Genomic DNA, 26088 nt, shown 5'->3' with positions numbered 1-26088 from the left:
CTAAACTTAGCACCAACTAGCAAGTCCTCCACTCTTCTTGTTTTGCAATTTGGATTTTGCAAGGCATGGGGCAACTGACTGGGCTTGGCAGAGACCCCAGGATTTTGGCAGCTCTGTTGGTACTGATGTCATAAATATCTCTTGCCATAATGCATCCTCATTACTAACTCAGACCAGCCAAACAAACAAACGGAGCTGAAAAACAAGAGTAACTGGCTGCCTGCACTTCAAACACTGCATAAAAATACTCAGAAAAACAACGTAGTGCTTAGGACCACATCCAAGAATGAAAATTACTAGTTCTCATCCCTTTCCATTCCTTTCCTTGATCACAATTTGCCTGCTAAAAGTAGCCCCCTCTCAGAATAAATATCTCTAAAAAGATATTAGTAATATACTCTAGTCATATGACATTCTTTTCACACTCATCATTAACATTTGTTTAACTTTTTATTCATTCCTTTATTTAAATATTATCTGTATCCTTAATATTCCTTTTTAAACAGAATTGATGATATATACTTTATTTTATTTTTTTAAAGATTTATTTTATTTATTTGAATGAGTTACAGAGAGACGTGGAGACAGAGAGTCGGTCTTCCATCCGCTGGTTCACTCCCCAGATGGCTGCAACAGCTGGAGCTGCACCGATCGCTGCGCTGATCTGAAACCAGGAGCCAGGAGCTTCTTCCGGGTCTCCCACATGGCTGCAGGGGCCCAAGGACTTGGGCCATCCTCCACTGCTATCCCAGGCCATAGCAGAGAGCTGTATTGGAAGAGGAGCAGCCAGGACCAGAACCAGTGCCCATATGGAATGCCGGCGCTTCAGACCAGGGCTTTAACCCGCTGCTCCACAGCGCCAGCCCCAATGATGAAATATACTTTATATATTGCACAATTCACCTACTTAAAGTGTATAATCCAATGGATTTTAGTATATTCAGAGTTGTGCAATAGTCATTACAATTTTAGGAGATTTTCATAATCCCAAAGGAAACTTCATGTCCCTTAGCATCACTCCTCATTTCTCCCATCCCCCCAAGCCCTAGGCAACCACTAATCTGATTCCTGTCTTTATAGAGTTGCCTCTTCTTACCATTTCATCCAAATTAAGTCATTCAATGTGTCATCTTCCGTAACTGGCTTCTTTTACTTAGCATAATGTTCTCAAGATTCATTCATGATGTCGTATGTATCAGAACTTCATTCTTTTCATTGAAGAATAATATTCATTGTGTGAATGTACCACATTGTATTTATCCATTCTAATGGATTTTGGGTTGCTTCCACTTCTTGGCTATGATAAATAATGCTGCTATGAACATTTGTGTAATGGTTTGTTTGTTTGTTTATAGATGTATATCTCCACTTCTCTTGAATATATACTTAGGAGTAGAGTTGCTGGGTCATGTGGTAACTCTATGTTTAATATCTTGAATCCTTTTTAAAATGACTGCACCATTTTACGTTCCCACCAGCAGTGGATAAGAGTTTCAATCCTCCACTTTCTTGCCTATTCTTACTACTCTTTGTCAGTATATTTATCTTCCTTCCTCCATCAACCCTTCCCAGACTTCAAGTGAAAATCTTAATGGCTATTGCCTCTGGGAAAGTGCATAGCATTTCATTTCAGAGTAAATCTTTTCTTAGCCTCATCCTTTAGGGAATCTACCAGAAAAATCACATATCAAAGATGCTCTCACTCTTGTAAATCTGATTTGTTTCCACAGTGTAGCTTAATCCTGAGTCTCTAACTACTTGGACTACATATTCCAGTTACAAACAAAATAAAGGAATTTGATTATTAAAATTACAGCTATAAACATAGAATTTTGGAACTGGAAAGAGCCCTAAGGATACCTTCAGCAATGCCTTCATTTTATAGATGAGGATGGTCAAACCAAACCAAGAAATTCACATGAGCAAGGCCACAGCTGTTTATCACAGAATCAGACTGGAACCTGAGTCTTCTTATTCCCTTTCATTCCTCTTATCAGTCTACCTAGCAACCTCTTAACCAGCTGGGCTTAGCAAATACTAGGACGTTATAATTTCAAGAGTAAGGGCTGCACACACACACACCCCACCACCACCATCACCACCACCAACAACAGCATAGTAAAGAGTTAGGTGATTTCCAGGTTTCTGTGGGCTAATTCTAGCCCCTAGATGTGTCTAATTTGCCCTACATAGTATTTTAGGATTTTTTTAAACAGTTAACCACTGTGGTTTGGATGTGGTATGTCCCAAAAAGGTTTATGTTCTGGAAGCTTGGTTCCCAATGTGACGATGTTTAGAAGCAGTGAAACCTTCAAAAGATGGAGCCTCATGGGAGTTGGTTGTGTCATTGAGGGTGCTGCCCTTAGAAGAATTTCAGAGAGTTCTCATGGGACCCTGAATTAGTTGTCATGAAAATGAGTTGTTATAAAAGGTAGTGCCTGGCCCCTCCCAGCTTGCTAGCCTGCTATCTCCCCCTGTACTTTCCCTGCTCACATGCACTCCCACCATTATGGTGTCAACCACTTTGAGCCTCCACCAGAGGCAAGCAGAGGACAGTCAATGCTTTTAATATCCAGAACTGTAAGCTAAACAATTTATTTTCTTTATAAAATACCCAGTCCCAGGCATTTTGTTATAGTAACAGAAAACTGATCAACACAGTTACCAACTCATGAAAATGAAGAGCTTTTAATCCAAAATATCTTCTGATATTGAGTCCATGGTTCCTGCTTAAGTTTTGTAACAAACAGGTTAGAGTTGAATATTACCATCTAATTGAATAATACTCATCATACCACCTGCTTCATTTCTGAAAGTATTTGAATTTTTAACCCTTAAGCCAGATAACTAAGATGTATTTGAGGTGTTTGTGCATTTGTTGGTCCTGATTAAAACAGAGAGAGATGTCAGACAAAAACGCTCATGAGAACTGAGGTCTTTGTAGTCAGCAGGACTTACCATGGAAGCAGCAACGTGAAGAGAAGGCACTGGGGCCTCTACAAGGTCTCCCTTTGGCCTAAGTTCACAAAATAAACAACAGATGCATCAAGGCCTTAACAGATTCCAAGGAGAAATAATGACAGTTTTTGCATCAGACCTAAGTCCCCAAAAGAAAAAGTCTTGGAATAGCACGCAGTCATGGAACTCGAGACTGTCGCATCCCCAGCTGCCATGAGCTGGGCCTCCCTTGCTTCCAGAAAGCACCATTTAGTTCCCTGTTGTGCAGCAAGCACATCAGCTCTCCTGATTGATTGCTGAGAGCCTGGACCATGGTAACCTACAAGCCTCAGTGGATCCCAGACCTACAGATCCTATGGAGCAAAACAGCCTACAAACTGAACTCCTCTTTCAGCTGGTATCTTTGGACTCCTGAGGTGAGTGTGAAAAGCATCCTGCCAGGGCAGGCATTTGATGCAACAGGTAAGTGCTTCTTGGCACACCCACATACCATACTGGGAGTACCTGGGTGAGTCTTGGCTATTCCATTTCTAATTCAACTCCCTAATGTGTACTCTAGGAGGTAGCAGACGATGGTACAAGTGCTTATGTACCTGTCATCTACACCAGAAATCCAGACTGAGTTCCAGATTCCCAGCTTCAGCCTGGTTCAGCCATTTGGGGAGTGACCCAGCAGGTGAGAGATCTCTTCACTCTCTGACTTTCAGAAAAAAGAAAAATAAGTAAATAAATAAAAATTAAAAAAAAAAGAAAAAGGAAAGCACGCTGCCCGTTTTTGGTTGTTGTAGTCCTTGGAGGTAAGCAAAGCTCAGCCTGCCACTGGGTAACAGAAAAGCCATTGAGTCACACCAGATGCCTTGACGTCAAGTGTTAGAGTACTTCAAAAGTTGGTGGAAATGGAATTAAAAGAAAACTTTAGGGGAAGGTGATTGGCCTAGCAGTTAAGACACCTGTTAGAACACCTGCATCCCACATCAAAATTCCTGGTTCTGGGTCCTGACTCCGGTTTCCTGATGATGTGGACCCTGGGAGGCAGCAGCAATGAGTGAAGTAGTTGGGTTCCTGCCACAGATAGTGGGAGACCTGAATACAGTTCCCAGATCCTAGCTTCAACCTAGCCCAGTTTCAGCTGTTGTAAGCATTTGGGCAGTGAACCAGCAGAGGAGAGTTCTTGCCCTTTCTCTCTCTCTCTCTCTCTTTTTTTTTTTTTTCAGGCAGAGTAGACAGTGAGAGAGAGAGAGACAGAGAGAAAGGTCTTCCTTTGCCGTTGGTTCACCCTCCAATGGCCACTGCGGCCGGCGTGCTGCGGCCTGTGCACCGCGCTGATCCGATGGCAGGAGCCAGGTACTTCTCCTGGTCTCCTATGGGGTGAAGGGCCCAAGCACTTGGGCCATCCTCCACTGCACTCCCTGGCCACAGCAGAGAGCTGGCCTGGAAGAGGGGCAACCGGGACAGAATCCAGCGCCCCGACCGGGACTAGAACCCGGTGTGCTGGCGCCGCTAGGCGTAAGATTAGCCTATTGAGCCGCGGCACCGGCCTGCCCTTTCTCTGTTTATCTCTCTCTCTCTCCTCTCTCTCTTTCTCTCTCTCTCTCTCTGCCCCCTCTTCCCAAGTAAATAAATAAGTTAATTTTGCTGCAAAAAAAAATTGAAACTCATGCATATGAAGGGTGTTCAAAAAGTTCACGGAAAACGCATATTATAAAAAACTATGTGGGGCCAATGCTGTGGCGCTGTAGCAGGTGAAGCCACCACTTACAGTGCCAGCATCCTATATGGGCACTGGCTCCTCCACTTCCAATCCAGCTCTCTGCAATGGCCTGGGAAAGCAGTGGAGGATGGCCCAAGTCCTTGGGTCCCTGAACTCACATGGGAGACCTGGAGAAAGCTCCTGGCTCCTGGCTTCAGATTGGCGCAGCTCCCGCCATTGCAGCCAGTTGGGGAGTGAACCAATGATGGAGGACTCTTTCTCTCTCCTCTGCCTCTTCTTCTCTCTCTGTGTAGCTCTGTCAAATAAATAAATAAATCTTAAAAAAAAAAAAGAAACTATACATATACTTCAAAATTTTTGCACCAAAGTAAACATATCTTTAAAATCCATTTCCCACAAATTCTTTAAGGCCCCCTCACACCTGACTCAGATTATTCTAATGACTAAATGAAAACACACAGGAAGAGCTCTTTGCCCTGTGGGGCACAGAAATAACAAAATAAATGCTGGCTCTTACCACAGCACATTTCAAAAATCTGATACCTACACATCTTCATAAAATCGTGAACTGCCAAAAGGAGGGGAGTCTTGGGAGACCGTGTAGTTTACGAAACTTCTGAGAAAAACAGTTTCCTCCTCCATAAGAAAAGGTGGTGGCCCTGACCAGCGTGTGGTCCCATCCATCTAGGTTTTGTCAATGCCTTTATTGTGTAGAGCAAGGCACACCTGCACACACTCCAGGAGATTTGCCCATGGGGTAGGCCTGACTGTTATGCTAAAGAGTCACCTTTCCCACAGTTTTGGCTCAATACTTAATAGTCAGAGTTTAAGAGGTCCCTGGGTGAGACTCAGAGACAAACGAGCTGGGAACATATGTGGGCAGGCATGATTTACGTCCTTCCCCCTTCACCAGAGTCGCCAGTGTGTGAGGAGTGGGATGGACAGCTCTGGGACTGGAGTTCAGCACAGCTGTGAAAACAGCTTATCCCCCTGGCTTCATCCAGCCCTTTGGCACAAAGAGGCCTCCCAGTGGCTTCAAGCAAAAGATGGTCTTAAATGAGGAGAGAGCAAAACAAAAAGTTGCTATTACATGATCTCATCTCCAACCAGGTCTTCCTGGCTTTCTTTGAAGTTAAGTGGGATTAGAATCATGTGGGTGAATATAATGGGGAAAAAAGTAATACTGTCCACCATGATCACTGATTCCCAGGCCCTGTCAATGGCAAACAGGTTGAATATGTGGACACAACCTAAGTGTCTGTTGATGGATGAGTGGCTGAAGAAACTGTAGTCATACAAATGGGGCTCTTTGGAAAGTTCCTTGGAAATGTACATTATATTTCAATCCCATGTGTTTATAAACTGAAGTGTATGTACTCACATGGACACATGGAATTAAAAGATAAATTGGGGCCGGCACTGTGGCGTAGCAGGTTAAAGCCCTGGCCTGAAGCGCCGGCATCTCATATGGGCGCCGGTTCTAGTCCCGGCTGCTCCTCTTCCCATCCAGCTCTCTGCTATGGTCTGGGAAAACAGTAAAAGACGGCCCAAGTCCTTGGGCCCCTGCACCCATGTGGAAGACCCGGAAGAAGCTCCTGGCTCCTGGCTTCAGATCGGCGCAGCTCCAGCCACTGCAGCCATCTGGGTAGTAAACCAGGGGATGGAAGACCTCTCTCTGTGTCTCTACCTCTCTCTGTAACTCTTTCAAATAAATAAAATAAATCCTTTAAAAAAAGATAAATTTATTTTGGTGAAAAAAGAAGTACTTTTAGGGGCAGGTATTGGAGTGGGCAGGTGTTGGAGCATAGCAGGTTAAACTGCCCTTTGGGACACCCACATCCCATATAGGAATAGCTGGATCCAGTCCTGGCCACTATGATTCCGATCCAGATCCCTGCTAATTCTACTGGGAGGCAGAAGGTGATGGCTCAAGTATCTGGGTCCCTAACATCCACATGAAAGACCTGGATGGAGTCCTTGACCCCTGAATTTGTCCTGGCACAGGTGTTGCTGTACCTTTCAAAAAATAAAAATAAACTTTTTTAAAAAATTTCATTAAATCCATGTATCCCATATTGGAGCAAATGATAGCCCAAGTCCTTGGGGCCCTATCACCCATGCAGAAAATTCAGATGGAATTCCCAGGTCCTGGTTTTGGCCTGGCCCAACCCCATCTATTACAGACATTTAGGGAATAAAACAGAAGATGTGTGTGTGTCTCCCTTTCTCTGTTACTCTGCCTTTCAAATAAATAACTCTTTTTTTTTTCAAGATTTATTGATTTGAAAGATAGAGTTATAGAGAGAGGGGGACACACACACACACACAGAGAGAGAGAGAGAGAGAGAGAGAGAGAGAGATCTTCCATCCTCTGGTTCACTCCTCAAATAGCTGCAATGGCCAGAGCTGAGCCAGGTCAAAGCCAGGAGCCTGGAGCTTCTTCTGAGTCTCCCAAGTGGGTGCAGAGGCCCATGTACATGGATCATCTTCCACTGTCTTCCCAGGCACATCAGCAGAGAGCTGGATTGGAAGTGGAGCAGCTGATGTGTCCAGATGGGATGCTTGCATTAGAGGTAGCAGCTTCACACACTATGCCACAATGCTAGCCCCTAAACAAATAAATCATTTAAAAATAAAAAAGCCAAGGGAAGTGGAGTGGAGTAGAATCTATCCAGGACTATCAGGAAAGGTCTCTCTGGAAGGCTAATAGCTAAAGGCAGTTGGGCAGGTGTTGTGTTACAGCTGGTTAAGCCATTACCTGGAATGCTCACATCCCATATCAAAATGCTTCTTAGAATTCTGGCTCTTCTACTTCCCCTCCAGCTTTCTGCTAATGTGCCTGGAAAGGGAATGTGCTTGGGTCCCTGACACCCAGGTGGAAGAGCTGGTGGAGTTCCTAGTTTCTAGTTCCTGGCTTCAGCCTGGCCAAGCCTCAGCTGTTGTGATCATTTGGGGACTGAACCAGCAGATAGAAGATTTTTCCTTCTCTGTCTTCCCTCTGTCACTGTGCCATTGAAATAAACAAATAGATACATTTTTTAAAAAATAAAGTTGGTGAAGGCGAAGGCTCTCCCCATATTATCTTCATCAGTTTAGCGGCACCAAGTTTCCAAAGTCACTGAACAGAAGAACTTCCATGGGTGCAGCGTGCTACTGCCCTAAGACAGTGCCTGGCCCAGAGGACTCAGCCCACTCTAGTCAGCTTGCTTCTAAGCTGGGTTCACAGCATCTCTGCCTCCCACATCAGCACCACCCAGGAAACACAGCATTACAGCTGTGGACATTATGAATCCAATGCTGGCCATTGGGAAGCGCTTAGGTCATGGAGTCGAATGCATTTATTTCCAATAGTCAAGGGGCCAGGCAAGGAGAGGAGGTCCCTTATTACTCTGGATTATCCACCAGGTCCATACCACACTCCACACAGTACTAGCAACCCCTAGAGAAGCTATGCTGAATATGAAAATGAGGCAAAGAGGAGTTCAGAAAAGTCCATGGAAGACAAGAGTTAGAGTAGAAGCTTAAACCAAAAGACACAGAGGTGTTCTGGGCTTTTAGAGAAAGTTTCACTAAAAAAGAGGAAACTTGAAAATCAAGGACACAAAAAATAGAATGATATTCCTTGCTCATGGATTAGAAGAATCAATATCATTAAAATGTCTATGCTACCTAAAGCAATCTACAGACAGAGTGCAATTCCTATGAAAATACCAGTGACATTCTTTACAAATTTAGAAAAAGCAACTCTAAGATTTATATGGAATCACGAAAGACCCAGAATGGCCACGGTGATCCTGAACAAGAAAAATCAAGCTGATGATATCACAATATCTGACTTCAAGGCATACTACAATGCTACAGTAATTAAAACAGCATGGTACCGGCATAAAAACCAACACATAGATGAATGGAACAGGAGAGAGAGCCCAAAAATTAGTCCAAGTACATATCACAAACTGATTTCTGACAAAAGTGCTCAGATCATACAGTGGAGTAAGAATAATCACTTCAACAAATAGGGCTGGCAAAGCTTTTTATTTGTGTGTAGAAGAATGGAATTAGATCCATACATCTCATACAAAAATCAACTCAAGATGAATCAAAGACCTAAATTTAAGACCAGACTATGAAGTTACTGGAAGAAAATATAGAGAAAACATTCTAAGACATTGGTGTAGGAGACAACTTCTTAGACAAGAACCCCAAAGCACAGGAAACAAAAGCAAAACTAAAGCAAATGGGATTATATCAAACTCAGAAGCTTCTGTGTGGCAAAGGAAACAATCAATCAAGTGAGGAGACATCCAACAGAATGGGAAAAAATATTTGTAAGCTACTTATTTGACAAAGGATTAATATCCAGAATATATCAGCAACTTTAAAAACTCAACAGCAAAAAAAAAAAAAAAAAAACAGCCAATCCAGTTCAGAAATGGGCAAAAGATCTCCAAAGACAATTCTCAAAAGAAGAAACAGAAATGGCCAAAAAGTACATGAGAAAATGCTCAATATTACTAGCCATCTGAGAAACGCAAATCAAAATCACAATGAGATATCACTCCACCCCTGCCAGAATGGCTAAAATCCAAAAAATGGGAAGTTATAAATGCTGGTGAGGATAGAGAAAGAGGAACACTTGTACACTGTTGATAGGAATGTAAATTAGTGTAATCACTGTGGAAAACACCATGGAGAATTCTTAAAATACTAGAAATAGACTTGCCATACAATCATACAATCCAGCAATCTCACTTCTGGGTATATACCCAAAAGACATGAACATGTTGTATCAAACCACCATGTTTATAGTAGCACTGATCACTATAGCCAAAATTGGAATCAACCAAGGTGTCCATCATTGTGGTGGAATGAGAAGGCCATGCCAAGATGGCCGCTGGTAATGGAGCCTGCCTGGCAACAGGCTGATTGGTTGGCTTCAGAAACCACATGACAACAGAGCCTGACTGACAACAGGCTGTGATTGGATGGCTTCGGAAACAGGCTGTGATTGGTTAGGGCATAGACCGCCCCTTGACCAGATTGGCTGCCTTGGCTATATAAGCTGCTGTACCAACTGAAATAAACGAGTCTGCAGGCTGCTTGCCTCTGGCTTGCTTTCACCCGGCTCCCGGGGTCTGTGTGGTGACTCTGTGCCTCTTGCCCCCACCACGCTCCTCCTCTCAGAACGAATCCACCTCAACATCTGGCGCCCAACATGACTGAGACCCATGGGATGAACTTAGATGACCTCGAGGTAATAACCCATGCAAGATCATCCCATCTGCACCCAGTGAGGATCCCCACATTTGTGGCAGTCCTCGGGTACCCCAGGCTCTCAGGGCAGCCGCTAGACCCCATCCCACCCGTATTTTGCTGTTAATGTCAAAGTGGACACAGAATTCAGGCCCTGGATTCCAATGCCTGTAAAAAGGCTTCTGCTAACTGAGGGCCAAGGATATGCTTGTGTCTTTCCAGAGAATGCGAGACAGCCCATTTGGGTACCAGCCAGAAACATCAAGCCTGCAACTGACAGTCAACCAGAACCAGCTGACCAAGACTGAAAGTCTGCCCTGTTAGCAGACGTACCTGCCCTATCATCCTACCCTGAGAAACTGCCCGTAGTCACATCCATTATTGTTTTATACCCCACTAGCTCTGGTCAGCCACTCAAATGGCCCACAGCCTGCATATGGTCATGCCATTCCTGATTACCATTGTTCCTCATTCCTACCCCATCTGAGCAAGCACTCCTGTGGTCTCCCATTTTGAATGCTGGTTAGTCAACAACAGGTAAGATCCCCTGGGGGACAACCTAAGACAGGCACAGCAGTATACAAAGACCATATGGAAACAGGTTCAACAATGGTATGGCCAAGAATCATGCCTCCTGTTGCTCAAAAATAAACGAAAAGGGGGAAATGTGGTGGAATGAGAAGGTCATGCCAAGATGGCCGCTGGTAATGGAGCCTGCCTGGCAACAGGCTGTGATTGGATGGCTTCAGAAATTGCCTGGCAACAGGCTGTGATTGGTTAAGGCATAGACCACCCCTTGACCACATTGGCTGCCTTAGCTATATAAGCTGCTGTACCAACTGATATAAATGAGTCTGCAAACTGCTCGCCTCTGGCCTGCTTTCACCCGACTCCCAGGGTCTGTGTGGTGACTCTGCACCTCTTGCCCCCACCACACTCCTCCTCTCAGAACGAATCCACCTCAACACATCATCAGATGTATGGATAAAGAAATGTGGTGTATATACACAATGGAATATTATTCATCTATAAAGGAGAACAAAATTCTACCATTTGCATCAAAACAGATGCAACTGAAGTACATCAAGTTGAGTGAAATAAGCTGAACAAGGAAAGACAAATACCATACATTCTCCCTTATATGCAGGAGCTAAAATTAAAAAAATAAGAAATGCCTGTGTGTATCAGTATTGTTGCAAATATAGTTTTGTTAAACTTTGTTTTATATCTTTGTCAAACCAGTGGTTAAGAATGTTAGACTACTATAGTTTTAATAATCTGTGATTACTTTAAAATTTACTGTGTATGGATGAAATGGTCATTTTTGCACTCAATTATTGTTTATATCCATTTTCTATATTCCCACTAAACTGGGTCTTTTTGCTTCTTACTTGTTAAACATCTTCTTTTTTTCTTGTTTGGTGAAGCATTAAGCTTTTCACTGTAATGTAAGTTTAAAATATGTTGTCTCAAAAACTAAAAAAAGAAAGAAAGGGAGAGGAAGGATGGGAGGAGGAAGGAGGGAGGGAGGGATAGAGGCAGGGAATACCATTATATTCTTAGAATTGCTACCTATGAACTATATGGAATCTGTTAAAGACTAGTTAAAGGCTGGCGCCACAGCTCACTTGACTAATCCTCCACCTGCAGTGCCAGCACCCAAGGTTCTAGTCCCGGTTGGGGCGCCGGATTCTGTCCCGGTTGCTCCTCTTCCTGTCCAACTCTCTGCTATGGCCCAGGAGTGCAGTGGTGGATGGCCCAAGTGCTTGGGCCCTGACCCACATGGGAGACCAGAAGAAGCACCTGGCTCCTGGCCACAGTGGCATTTGGGCGGTGAACCAATGGAAGGAAGACCTTTCTAACTCTGCCTGTCAAAAATAAATAAATTAAAAAATTTTTAAAAAAGACTAATTTAAAAGTTTAAGAAAATTCAGATAAGTAAATAAATGTAAGTAAGAGGCTGCAGATGCCTGAAAACAGCAGCTGCGCTCCAGATGGGGGATGAGAGGGGGAGGGGGGTTGCCATGGAGTTTGACAACTGACACACCCTCAGAGGTGTAGTAAGACACTCCTGGCCCCCAGGAGACCTGATTCTGCCACATGTGAGCTGGGTGACCTCAGGCCCTTGCCCACACAGGGCCATAACCCCTTATCTGCACTAGAGTAGACAGATGTACCCACCTTTCTTCCTGCTGTAACATTTGATGACTTCCTCTCCTAGTTCTTCCTCTCCTAGGCCTACACACCCAACAGAAGCACGCAAATATTCCCCAAAAGGCACCTACAATTGTAGCACTGTTATGTAGTCAAAAATTGGAAATTACCGAAATGTCCAAAAACAGTAGAGTGGATAAATAAATTGGGGTATATTCATGCAACTGAATAGTATAAAGCCATGAGAATGAACAACACACGATAATTCAGGCACAACTTGAATGAATCTTAGAAACAGCACCCTAAGAGCATATGCTGGCTGAATCCACCTTTATAAAGTTCAAAACCAATAGACTAATATGTGACACTGGGAGTCAGGTAGGGGTCACCCTGGCCAGGGAAGTTGTGAGTAATGGAGACTCCAGGGGGACTTTCCAGACATTCGTTCTTGATTGGGGGCAGGTTACATAGATGTTTCTTGACAGTGAAAATTCAGGGAGTTGTACACATACCTTGTGCATTTTTCTGTGTTAATACTTTAAAAAAATTTACTCAAACGCTTTTAGAAGAAAGCACAGACAGTACACTCTCTCTAAGATCATGGGGAAGGGAACTTTTTTTTTTTAACATAAAACAAACACAAAGTTGATTAAATCAATTACAGAAAAAAAAAAAAAACAGAAGATTTTTTTTTAAGATGAGAGGGAAGCAGGAACAATACCAACAGTGAGCCTGCAAACAGCTTAAGGATAATAAGGAACAGCATTGCGAACAGTTTATAGTCATTTGGCCATGAACTATGGCAACTCTTCTTAATCAAAACCTTATAACTACCATGTGAGGTCAGCACTGTTATTATCCCTGTTTTGAAGACGGGTAAACTGAGATTTGGAAGAGTTAAAATGCTTACCTGAGGGCACTTGACAGGTGATTAGAAGAACCAGTGCTTGTACTCAGGCTGGTCTGATTTCTGAGCTTTGCATCATTCCCCAGTTAGCAAAGGAGGTTCAAAGGCCAGCCTGGGGACAGGGGAAGGTTAACCGGTCACAGGAGCAGATCCCTAGCAGTGTTTGCAGAGAGAATAGATAACTAGAGTTAGGATGCCAACCTGCTACTACCCCAAGAGCAACCAGAAATTTCTCCTCCCAATGGGATAAAGTAAGTGTGAAAATTGGTATCATGGCATTGAGAACTGAGAGGAGGAGGGTGGGCTTCTTCACCCCACTCTCTCTACCTGTCACTACTGGAGTGATGAGGGCTCTCACATTTCCTCAAAAAGAATGCTCTGCTCCAGCTAGCCCTCCCCTGGGTGTTGGCTGAACATGCAATGTTCATTCCAACCACTGAGCACTGCTTTTCCCACCTAGAAATCCCTTCCCCTCTTTTATGTAATTCTAGTATCCTTTCAGTCCCAGCTGGAGCCACACCTATACCTTGAAGTTGGCCTTCGTTACTCTAGGTCAACACTGTCCAGCAGGACTTTTTCATAGGGTGAATGCTAATTTCATACTGTCCAATAGGGTGGTCCCTAGCCTCACATGGCTACCGATCACCTAATATGCCTAGTACAACTGAGCAAGTGAATTTTTACTTTCATGCAGTTGTACTTAATTTACATCTAAATAGCTGCATATGGCTGGTATCTGCACCATTTTAGACTATCCTGATTCCTTATATTGCCTTGATCTTTTTCCTTCAAGAATTGAATTCAAAATTGATTGGTTCTCTAATTATTCTACATGCATTAGTCTTGTCTTTGGAGCTGCACCATTAGCATAAGAGAAGAAGGGATTTAAAGATAGGAAAAAATCTACTTGTATGGCTCTAGGCCCCACTACCAGTACACAATGCTGAGCACGGAGAAGCCCTGTCTCAATGAATTCCTGCTAAAATCATTTACAGACTCAAAATAGGCAGAGGGAGAAAACAAAGCCTGGAGCCCTTGAAGCCTTAAGTAACTCATGTTCGCCATCCAAGTATGGGGTGGAGTCAGATTCCAAGGAAGAAGCTAAGAACTCCCCTGTTGCAGAAGTCATCACCTGGGGCTGGGATGAGGGCAGACTTTAGTCCTGGCCAATTACTTACACTCCTCTGAGGCCTTCCAGCCATTCCCGGGAATCCTCCGATGTGTCAGAAATGGTCCAGAGCCCCAGAGTAGAGGCCTGAGAGGGAGTGCAGAAATGCCAACCCTGCAGCAGGCCTCAGGGAGCAGGGGTCTGGGGGGCTCAGTGGAGGGGTTCACTGTAACAGTCCTGAGGACCCCTGAACTCTCGCTGTCCCAGACCATGCTGCAGAAACGCCCTCCCTGGAACTCTGAAGAAATGACTCAACAGCACAGGGTGAAAGAGAAGAATCCAGGCTGAGGGGCACCTTCGACATGGGCCCTGTCATACCTGTCCTCCTCAGCCTCTGCCCACCAGGCTAGGGTGTTTTCCATGGGGACAGGCAGTAAGGGAAGGGGTCAGTAGGGGCACTGTCAGCAACAGAGAGAAAGGAGAAAGCTCATGGGTCCCTTGAGACAAGAAAACAAAGGGGCTAAGGCCTAATAAAGAATGTTTAAGATCCAGGTCTTCACACAAGTGTAATATGGATTCTGGAACAGATGAAAGTCACGCTGCAAGATGAAAATAGGAGTGAAAGGGAGAGGCCTTGGAGAGCCCGAATACTGTGCCAAGTGTGCCAAGTAGTCCACACATTGGGCAGTCTGGGAGTTCCTTATATGGAGTTTGAATGGGCCCTAGTATCTTCCTGCAAGCTGAGGTGGGAGGTGCAGAGTAATGGAGACAGCTACTATCACCTAGAAGGCCCAAGATGCTGCTGCCAGATGCCCCTGGCTGGCTCAGGGCAGAAAGGCAGAGCAGGAAGGTGCCTGCGTACCTGTTCACATTACAGATGCACACTGTGCAATCGTATCCACCTTACCCTGTCTAGGAAGAAGTATCTGGTACCTTGATGCTGTGCTCCACATGAGTAATAGGTCATAGCCAGCACCTCCCATGCCCACACCAGCCCCTGCCCCATCCAGGGAGAGGAGCATCATCAGGTTAAATGGTCTAGGACAAAGAGGACTTAGCCTCCTTGGAGCCCTTTGGGGAAAAAGTTAGCCTTCCTTTTCTTCTCTGAGTCCTGCCCTCTCCTCCTTGTCCCTTGGCCTTGAGAGATAGGGCGCTGCAGGATGTGGTTCCCTGTCACTGCGGGGCCATCGCTTCCTGCTCTCCTCACTGGCCACCAGTGACCCCTCAGTTGCCAAACTGAACACAGGGACGCCTCTGAGACAACTCCTCTCTCCTGCAGGACCCCTCTCCTCCCCTGGTCTCCATGACGCAGTGTTCTCTTCCCTTTTCTGAGCCCCTTGTCCCCCTCTGTTGCTCACCTTTGTAGAGGTCAAGGCTCCTTCTCACTTGCCTTGCACTATCCACGCCCCCACCCGGGGTGGGGAGAGTGCTCACCATGCACCTTCTCACCTCCTCTGTCATTGTTTTAGCTACCGGATGTGTGTCTCCAGTCCAAGCCTGGATTTCTGAAACCAGAGTCATTATTTTTGACTTTCCCCTCAACAGCCTTGCCCAAATATTTTGCAAATACTTCAGATTCAATATGACCAAAGTGAAAATGATTCTATCTTCTCACCTTGGGACTGATTCTCTTGTATTTATAAATATTGAGTGCCGCCTTATTCAATAACAAAAGCCCAGCTCCTAATGAATGCATTTGTGCATTTACTCCCTTTCTTCCTTTTCACAGTGTGTGGATATACATTCAGGCAAGACCACCCCTCCCCCCACCTACAGCCCATTTGCCTCTGAGGAAGTGGGTAGCAGGCATGGTCCTTGGTTATCAGCCTACACCCCCCCACCCCCGCTCCTAGCCACCAAGTTTCGTTAGGAATAAGTAGTACGTGGCACAGTTTGGACTAAGGGGATGTGAGGAAATGCTCCCTGGTAAAGAACTACTTCATGCTCATAAACTCCTTGCACAGCTGCTTTCTCATTCTGTATATAAATAAGGAAGCGTGTAGCTCTCAGAACATTCTGGCAGCTACCCTGGGATCATGAGACGACAAATCTTGTGATGAAGCGGACACCCTGGAAGAGGAGGAAGAAAGAAAAAGTAAATAATAACTGGGTCTCTGGTGGCAACGTTGGACTTCTGAATCAAGCCTCACCTGAATGCCACACTGCTGGGATTGTCAACAAACTCCTTTTATATATCAAGACTTTTGGAACCAGGTTTGCTATTACTTGCCACAAAAAGCACCCTAGATAATACAGCTAAAGTTATGTCCTCAATAACTATTTGTTGTATGGAACTGACTCCTAAAAATGCATTAATTACATGTTGACCTCCAATTAAAGTGATGCTTTGATCCAGTTAAGCTCACTCATTTTATTAAGATACCACTTCCATGGCAAAGACTTTTTGTTTTGCTTTGTTTGCAAAGATCTATTTATTTGTTTGAAAGTCAGAATTAGAGAGAGAGGAAGGGAGAGAGAGAGAGAGAGATCTTTTATTCACTGGTTCATCTCCCAGATGGCCACAACAGCCAGGACTGAACCAGGCTGAAGCCAGGAGTTCCTCCAGGTCTCCCACGTGGGTAGCAGGGGCCCAGACACTTGAACCATCCTCCTTGCCTTTCCAGACCATCAGCAGGGAACTGGACCGGAAGTGGAGCAGCTGGGACACAAAACAGCACCCATATGGGATGCTGGTGTTGCAGGCGGCTGCTTTACCCCTTTATCCACTAGGCCACCACGCCAGCCCCGAGACTGCCAGTTGTAGAGGTTTAAAGTAATAGTAGCCCTCATGAAGTACCTCAAATCTCACCAAGGAGGTAGCTGGCCATGCTGCCAGCCTCCTTAGCTTGATTCTTTATTTCAGTTTCCTTGCCTCTAAACTTACGTGCTAAAACTTACTCTTCCTTCTAGACCTCTGGATCAGTGAAAAAGTTGGGAAATCAAAGGTGTTAAGTTCTATAAGGTTTTTTTTTTTTTTTCAGCAAGAAGTACAAATGCCATATATGTAAAGGAAGTCCCTTACCTTTGGAGGGTCACTTGCTCCCTGGGGACTGTGAGAAGCACCCTTCAGTTGGTTTCTTACACTGAGAAAATCTTTAATGAGGTGTCAAAATCACAAGCAAAACTTCAACTCATTAAGCCCCCAACAAACTTATCAAACACTAACATCTTTGAAATGAGAGGTTTGAGCTAGATCAGAGGTTTTCAAACACACAGTTCTAACACAGTGGTAAATCACAACGCGTTGGGGACATGATGTTATAAGTAATTGCTCACTAGTAACTGTTGAAGTATCAGGTTTACTACGATGAACATCTATCTGTCTGTTGGTATTATCCCATTCAGCTTCATTCATCTATTTTCTAGTAAGAGCCCCTCAGTTTCCCTTTGGGAAATAACAAACAGCCATCTTAATGCAGATGGTTCACATGTGGCTCATCCTACCTCTATCCCCTACGCTGAGAAAGTGAGAGAAGGAAGGGGGAGTGGAGAGAGAGAGAGAGAGTCCATGGCCCATCAGAATATCCCACTGCTCTTAATGTAGTGGCTGACCCAGGGACAAGGGGCAGTGATTCCAAGTTAGTCCAGTGAGTCTTAATTCTAGAATTACACTGAAGCTATTGAGAAAAGAAAGCTCTTTTCACGGAGAAGGCTAATGTTTGAGGATAAGAGCCTAAGAGGGTCGGCAGCGTCGATGCTCAGGAAGAGCCCACACAAAGCAAAGCAGAAAGTACAGACGGAGCACTAGTCCAGGTCCCGGTGAAGCCGTCTGACCCACGACTGAAGCATCCACTCCTGAATAGTTATTTCACAAATCAATAGACTTAATCTTTTGTCTAAGTCAATTTAGGTCATGGTTTTGTTCACATATGAGAATCCCAAGTTTTCATTTTTGGAAAATAAATTAGAGTGAAATTAAGGTTACCATTATAACCCTTCAAATAATATCTCTCTTATTTGCATTCTGATATAATTTTCTTGAGTAAGTCAGATAGAGAAAAAGCCCATGCCACAGTATCATTTGAGCTACCATTTAGGTGTCTCTTGAAATGAGAGATAAAAAAAGTCAGTGGCCGGCGCCGCGGCTCACTAGGCTAATCCTCCGCCTTGCGGCGCCGGCACACCGGGTTCTAGTACCAGTCGGGGCGCTGGATTCTGTCCCGGTTGCCCCTCTTCCAGGCCAGCTCTCTGCTGTGGCCAGGGAGTGCAGTGGAGGATGGCCCAAGTGCTTGGGCCCTGAACCCCATGGGAGACCAGGAGAAGTACCTGGCTCCTGCCATCGGATCAGCGCGGTGTGCCGGCCACAGCGCGCCGGCCACGATGGCCATTGTGGGGTGAACCAACGGCACAGGAAGACCTTTCTCTCTGTCTCTCTCTCTCACTGTCCACTCTGCCTGTCAAAAAAAAAAAAAAAGAGTCTGGGACTGGCACTGTGGCGCAGCAGATTAAAGCCATGGCCTGCAGCACCAGCTATGCCATATGGGTGCCAATTCGAGTCCCAGCTGTACCACTTCTACCCAGCTCTCTACTATGTGCCTGGGAAAGCAGAAGAGGATGGCCCAAGCCCTTGGGCCCTTGCACCTGTGTGGGAGACCCAGAAGACGCTCCTGGCTCCTAACTTCAGCCTGGCCTAGTCCTGGCCATTGCAGCCATTTGGGGAGTGAACCAGTGGATGAAGATTTCTCTCTCTCTCTGTAACCCTGCCTTTCAAATAAATCAATATTTTTTTAAAAGTCAGAGTCTACCAAAGTAATGTGTCCTGTTCTTGCTCATGATTCATCTGTAGTCTTCACAAATAAAGGTTAAAAAAAATTGGGCCGGCGCCGCGGCTCACTAGGCTAATCCTCCGCCTAGCGGCGTCAGCACACCGGGTTCTAGTCCCGGTTGGGGCGCCGGATTCTGTCCCAGTTGCCCCTCTTCCAGGCCAGCTCTCTGCTGTGGCCAGGGAGTGCAGTGGAGGATGGCCCAGGTGCTTGGGCCCTGCACCCCATGGGAGACCAGGAAAGCACCTGGCTCCTGGCTCCTGCCATCGGATCAGCGCGGTGTGCCGGCCGCTCTGCCTGTCAAAAAAAATAAATAAATAAATAAAAAATCTCTTTATCGTGCTATTTCTTAAACTGCTTCCAGCTCTACAACTTCCAGAGTGTGTCAACGGCTTTTATCACCAAAGCACATTTCCTTCTGTAGTTTTTATAGTCCCCAAGGTGCTTCCCCAACACACAGGCACATTTGCGCCTTTACAAACAACCCTGAGAAGCCAACAGCAATTGTTATACCATTTTACAGATGAAGAAACTGAGCCTGCAGAAAGTAGCTGTGATGTGGCCAGCCACAGAGGAAAGGAAACCCAGGTTTGCTTGTCCTAACCAGTTCCCTTTCCTCCTCCTATGAGGGCAAAATGAGATCATAAATAGGAAAACACTCTGGAAAGAAAGAAAGTCTATAGATGCCAGATGTATTATTGCAAAGCCAAACCTAAGTACAGGGTGACCTTGTTATCACCCCTGGAGACGCAGATGCTTGCAGATCAGGCCTGCCTCGTCTCCCGTGCCCTGGGGAAAGTATCCGGGCCAACTCCAGCAGGGGTACGTCTTCCACGTTCCTGACATCACTCTCTCCAGAGGACACCCATCAGGAAGGAAAGAGTGACATCCGCTTCATTCTTTCAAAACATCACCCTCCAATTATGCCCAGCCAGGCCAATCCGAAAGGCGCGGGGTAACCGCTTAGGTGTCAAGCTTCACAATTTATAGACAGTGTGGACATATGTGATGGTTTGTTTGGGGAAATGGATTCGTCATGTGCAAGATCTATGGCAGCAGATAAAACATCCTGACAATATTACACACGTGGGGGATGGGGGCACATGAACATATTATTTTGAAAGCACACTGTTAGGACATTTTAAAAATTCCAGAGTGAATGCTGAGCAGATCCAGAGGCTAATGCGAAGCTGGAACATGCAGCTGTACAGAATCATTTTAAAAATCACCCATTTTGCATCACAGAGTACGTTTCTCATTTTCTTCTCTCTCAAACCATGGAGTTCAGTCCCAGGGCATTTTAAGCAAATTTGATTTGAGTATACAAGTATTTCAAAGAGTTTAATAGAAAAAAATAATGAAGACTCATTTTCTGAAAAATTTTGAAGGTCATGCAAGCAACTCTAAAATTAAAAATTTGTCCCAAATTGCAAAATTTTCCACTTGAAAGCCCAGCTAACTATAAACTTCACTATTCTCTTGCCAGCTGGCCAACACAAATGGTTGCCTTCCTTTGCCAGGGGAAGTCTTGCATTGTAAGATTTGCTTGTTTTCTACTTACAAGAGTACTTCAAAATGTTCATGGAAAACGGAATTGAAAGATAGTTATTGGGGCTGGCATTGTGACTCAGCAGGTTGAGCCACTGCCCTGTGATGTCCCATACGCATGCCCATTTGAGTCCCAGCTGCTCCACTTCTGATCCAGCTCCCTGCTAAAGCACCTGGGAAGGGAGTGGATGATGGCTCAGGTACTTGGACCCTGCCACCCATATGGGAGACCACATGGACTGGTTACCTCTTTTCCTCAGCCTGGCCCAGCCCTGTCCATTGTGGCCATTTGGGGAGTGAACCAGCGATGGCAGGTCTCTCTCTCTCTCTCTCTGATCGATACATCAATCTATCTCTCTGTCTCTCTGTCACTCTTTCAATTGAATTAGTAAGTCTTGTAACAAATTAGTTGCTTTGGTGCCAAAAATGTGAAATCCATTTATAAAGTAGATATCTGAAAAGTTCATCAAAAATATGAATTATGAAAAAATGAGGGGCTGGCACTGTGGCATAGTGGTAAAGCTACCACCTGTAGTACTGGCATCCCATGTAGCTGCTGGTTCAAGTCCTGGCTGCTCCACTTCTGATCCAGTTCTCTGCTATGACCTGGAAAAGCAGTAGAAGATGGCCCAAGTCCTTGGGCCCCTGCACTCACATGGGAAACCCAGAAGAAGCTCTTGGTTCCTGCCTTCAGATTGGTGCAGTCCTGGCCATTGTAGCCATCTGGGGAGTGAACCAGCGAATGGAAGACCTCTCTTTCTCTCTTTGCCTCTGCCTCCCTGTAACTCTGCCTTTCAAACAAATAAACCTTTATTTTTTTTTACAAAAAAAGAAAAAAGATACATGGATTACAACTTTTCACATCAAAATAAATTATGTTTTAATTCTACTTTCCATGAACATTTTGAAGTACATTTGTATGTGAAATTTTATAAAGTGCAGTACATATACAAAATGTAATATGCTTATACTCAGATGCAATTGGTGCTTTCATATCAGTTATAAGCTTTCACACAACTGCTTTTTTTAAATATTAATTTATTTATTTGAAAGGCAGAGTGATAGAGTGTCACATGGGTGGCAGAGACCCAAGCACTTGGGCTATCATCCACTACTTTCCCAGGCACATTAGCAGGGGGCTGATTCAGAAGTTGAAGTAACCTAGACTTAAAGCAATACCCTGGTATGGAATGAGAGTGTCCCAAGTCACTGTTTAGCTGGCACCACAGCATTTAGCTGGCTCTGCTTCAGCTATTATAAGCCTCACAGCAACTCTCACGGTTGGTAACATCAGTCATTTTACAGGGGAGAAAGTGGAGATATAAAGAGCCTCTCCCAGACAAATGGTCCCAGGGTGCCTGCATCAAACCTGTGAGCCACAGATAGGAGCGAGGAGTGCTGTTTGATTTGGGCCTTGCTTTGGTTTTTTATCTTTTTGTATCACAATCCACACTTTATATACCAAACCCGCAAGAACACATAAATAATTAAAACACAATTATACCAGGTGGTTTGTATGCTGTTAATTCCTAATCTCTTTCATTTCATTTTTATGTTTTTTAAAAGCATGACTCATTAAATTGATTTTATAGCCCATTAATGAGTCATAGCTCACAGTTTGAAAAACATTGGCTTAGATTATATTCTATACTTCTTTTGTTTATGAGTTTTTTCCATCACTGGCTCTTAACAGTGTTTTATTTTGAGATGTCCACCCTTCCTGGACAACCACTTCTCTGAAAACTATTTCCTACTCCCCCCAGATGAACTCCCCAAAAAGAGTGAGCCTCTGGATTCATGTGTCTAGAACATGATGTTTCCAATCTGAGCATATCTGATTGGATAGGAGTGTGAACACCAGATTCAAATTTTTTTTGAATAACCAAATGTTTTCTCCTAAGAGTGTGGAATTAGACCCTTGAGATGATAGTTGGATGGTGGATGGTCCTTGAGACAGAGCCATAACATGGTTGCACAGGGCGTTAGTCTACTTCTTGTTACATCAAAATACCTGAGAAGAGCTTCTTGGGAAGGAAAGTGTTTATTTTGGCTTACAGTTTGGAGGTTCACAGTCCAAGATCGGGTGGTCCCATTAGTCTGACATCTGGTGGAAGCTGGCAATGGCACAGCAAGTGTGAAGGAACAGTCACACAATGATCCAGGAAGCAGAGAGGAGCCTGACCAAACTCAGCTTAAATGACTGACACTGTGGCAAGCACTACGTTCTAGGGGCAAAGCCCCAGTGACCTAATAGTCTCCTACCAGTCTCTCTTCCTGGCTTCCATAATTAGATCAAATCTCCACCCTAATCCATCAACCATTAGCATTACTCCATCAATCATTAACATAAGGCTTTGGGGTGTAAATGTCTGCATGTGTTTGGGGAGGCAAGTTCTACTGAATCCAGAACATACAGGTTGTGGTCTACACAACTTCAGGGATTACCAATCACATAGACTATAACTTAAAATGTGCCTCCTAAAGTTGTTTATTGTACAACCGTACATAACAACTCTGCGGGAGCTGGAGTCAACTTACTTCAGGGCTAAATTGATCTTATGCTGTCATATGCATGTAAAACAAGGTTTCAGAAAGTTCTAATGCTATTACCAGCTGGAACCAGATTCATTTTAAACAAAGAATTACCTTTGTATGAGAAAGTGCCTTGATAATCTGCTCAGGCAATTCTTCAATAACAAACGTTAAGTTCGTACCAAGACCTCAGAGGGGAAGGGAAGGTACTCTGCTTGAGACAAGGAAAAATTTTCTTGTCTTTTCTCCTAAAATGGAAAGAGAGGGAGATTTGCGTAATATTATTTTAGAGGAAGTTGATATGCCAGTATCTGGAATGCCAGGCTACAAGAAATAGTGAATCCACATTAGAGTAATAAAAATGTCACTGAAAAAAGGGAAATTTGAAGTTACCAGAACTCAGAAAATTAAGGATGCATTTGTGATACTTTGATAAGCCACACGGGGTTGGGGTGAGTCTTCAGAGACATGGCTGCATAAAAACAAATAATTGATTTTAAACAACTTATAAGGAGGATGAATTGAGATCAACACAGCTTTGTTTTGTTTCATTTCACTTGAAAGGCACAAAGACACAAAGATAGAGGAGGCAAGCATAGAGAGAGAGAGAGAGAGAGAGAGAGAGAGAGAGATCTCCTGTCCACTAATTTATTCTCCAAATGCCTGCAACAGCTAGGATTGGGCCAGGCCAAAGCCAAGAACTGGTAACTCAGCTGGGGTCTGCCATGTGGCTGGCAGGAACCCAAGTACTTAGCTGACATCTGCTGCCTCCCAGGGTGCACATTAGTAGGAAACTTGAATTGGGAGTGAGGCTGGGACTTGAACCCAGGCACTCTGAAATGAGATGCTGGTGTCACAAGAGGCATCTCTAGTGCGGCGTCAGACCCCAGCACAGTTCTTCTGTTTTACTAGGTAAGGTGTACATATCTGGGGTCCGGGATGAATTGCTCAGGATGATGGAGTAAAGGCTGAGTATGGTTTTCCACCTTTATTTTTCCCCCATACACCCCACTGCAGGATTCCACCTTCCTTCCTTGGAAGGCAGATTATAAGTCATCTCAGGGCACCAACTTATTAATCTGTCCGTAATATCCAAGGCTTTTGTCTACCTCTTGGTACAAGTTAAAGGGAAAAGAAAAATGGTAGAGATGGGAGAGGGAGAGGGAGAGAAGTGAAAATTGAGGAAACAAGAAGGACTAAGTGACGTGAAGGGCCAGAGACACTCACCAGTAATGAGTGATTTAAGATTGGTGACATCTACTGTTTTATTTGAGGTGTATGTTACTGTGGTTATAAGCTCTTCATTTCTTTCTCACCAATTTTTCAGTATAATCTCTGATTTTCATGAATAATTTGAGTGAATGAGAAGTGCATGTGTAACTCAAAAAAAGGGGGGGGGGACTGAGTTTCATGTTTAGTCTTTGTGGCAAATAACAGAGACAATGTAAGTTGAAGACGTCAAGGGGAGAGAATTCTTTTTTTTTTTTTTTGACAGGCAGAGTGGACAGTGAGAGAGAGAGACAGAGAGAAAGGTCTTCCTGTGCCGTTGGTTCACTCTCCAATGGCCGCCGCGGCTGGCGCACTGCGGCCGGTGCACCGCACTTGCTGATCCGATGGCAGGAGCCAGGTACTTCTCCTGGTCTCCCATGGGGTGCAGGGCCCAAGCACTTGGGCCATCCTCCACTGCACTCCCTGGCCACAGCAGAGAGCTGGCCTGGAAGAAGGGCAACCGGGATAGAATCCGGCGCCCCTACCGGGACTAGAACCCGGTGTGCCGGCGCCGCAAGGCGGAGGATTAGCCTAGTGAGCCACGGCGCCGGCCCAAGGGGAGAGAATTCTTAGAAAAAGCTCTGCTGGGCCAGCGCCGTGGCTCAGTAGGCTAATCCTCCGCCTTGCGGCGCCGGCACACCAGGTTCTAGTCCCAGTCAGGGCGCCGGATTCTGTCCCAGTTGCCCCTCTTCCAGGCCAGCTCTCTGCTGTGGCCAGGGAGTGCAGTGGAGGATGGCCCAAGTGCTTGGGCCCTGCACCCCATGGGAGACCAGGAGAAGCACCTGGCTCCTACCATCGGATCAGCCGGTGCGCCGACCGCAGCACGCCAGCCGTGGCGGCCATTGGAGGGTGAACCAACGGCAAAGGAAGACCTTTCTCTCTGTCTCTCTCTCACCGTCCACTCTGCCTGTCAAAAAAAAAAAAAAAAAAAAAAAGAAAGAAAGAAAGAAAGAAAAGAAAAAGAAAAAGCTTTGTTGGAAATTCAGAGACATCTTGGGAGAGGCTTGAGTTTCCACAGGACAGAGCTCTAGGAAAACGGAAGCTCCAGCTAACATCTGGGTTACATGCAGAAGAGCAATGAAAGCCGGCCTACAGAGAGAGAAAGGGTTAAGTAGTCACACAGAGAAACCAAGTTGTTCTTGAATTAATTAAGAAGATGCTGCTGTGGGAACAAGGACACAAAATTTCTAATTGATTAAAAACAATAGAAGTTTATTTTTTGCTCACCCAATAAACAGTCTGAAGACAGCTCTCCTCCACTGCATGATTCAGAGTCCAGGCTCCCGGCGGCGTGGGGCTACCCCATCCCCCAGGATCTGGGGCCTCATCATTATCCAGACCCGCCCAACAGCAGAAAAATGAGAGCGAGGAGGAGACAAAGCAGCTTCTGCCTGGAAGTAGCCCACATCCCCTCCCTCGCAGTCTGTTGCAAGTACTCACTCATGTAACTGCCTGTACCACAGTCCAACCAGGTGTTCCGGAAGAAGAGGAACTGGATTTTTAATAAGAAACTATTGGCTGGCGCCGCGGCTCACTAGGCTAATCCTCTGCCTTGCGGCGCTGGCACACCGGGTTCTAGTCCTGGTCGGGATGCCGGATTCTGGCCCCTCTTCCAGGCCAGCTCTCTGCTGTGGCCAGGGAGTGCAGTGGAGGATGGCCCAAGTGCTTGGGCCCTGCACCCCATGGGAGACCAGGAGAAGTACCTGGCTCCTGCCTTCGGATCAGTGCGGTGTGCCGGCCGCAGTGAGCCGGCCGCGGTGGCCATTGGAGGGTGAACCAACAGAAAAAGGAAGACCTTTCTCTCTGTCTCTCTCACTGTCAGAAAGAAAGAAAGAAAGAAAGAAAGAAAGAAAGAAAGAAAGAAAGAACATGCATTACATTGTCT

At 45.1% G+C, this 26088-nt stretch overlaps 1 long non-coding RNA gene across 2 annotated transcripts; it reads right to left on the bottom strand.

Moving 5' to 3' along the window:
• Positions 1-522: 522 nt before the first annotated feature.
• On the bottom strand, positions 523-25546 carry LOC127484244 (uncharacterized). Of its 2 annotated transcripts, XR_011382285.2 has the most exons (5): positions 25431-25546; positions 23049-23182; positions 12987-13095; positions 2959-3016; positions 523-766 (listed from the first exon to the last, which is right to left on the bottom strand). It is a non-coding gene; the product is annotated as an uncharacterized LOC127484244 (long non-coding RNA). The 2 variants fall into 2 exon arrangements; XR_016221579.1 differs by lacking the exon at positions 2959-3016.
• Between the last annotated feature and the right edge of the window lie 542 nt (positions 25547-26088).

This window comes from Oryctolagus cuniculus, chromosome 15 (genome assembly GCF_051225735.1).
Source record: "Oryctolagus cuniculus isolate XC-2025 breed Fujian yellow rabbit chromosome 15, ASM5122573v1, whole genome shotgun sequence".
Taxonomy (NCBI): domain Eukaryota; kingdom Metazoa; phylum Chordata; class Mammalia; order Lagomorpha; family Leporidae; genus Oryctolagus; species Oryctolagus cuniculus.
The sequence above is the reverse complement of the archived record's forward strand: the minus strand, read 5'-3'. Positions and strand labels throughout refer to the sequence as shown.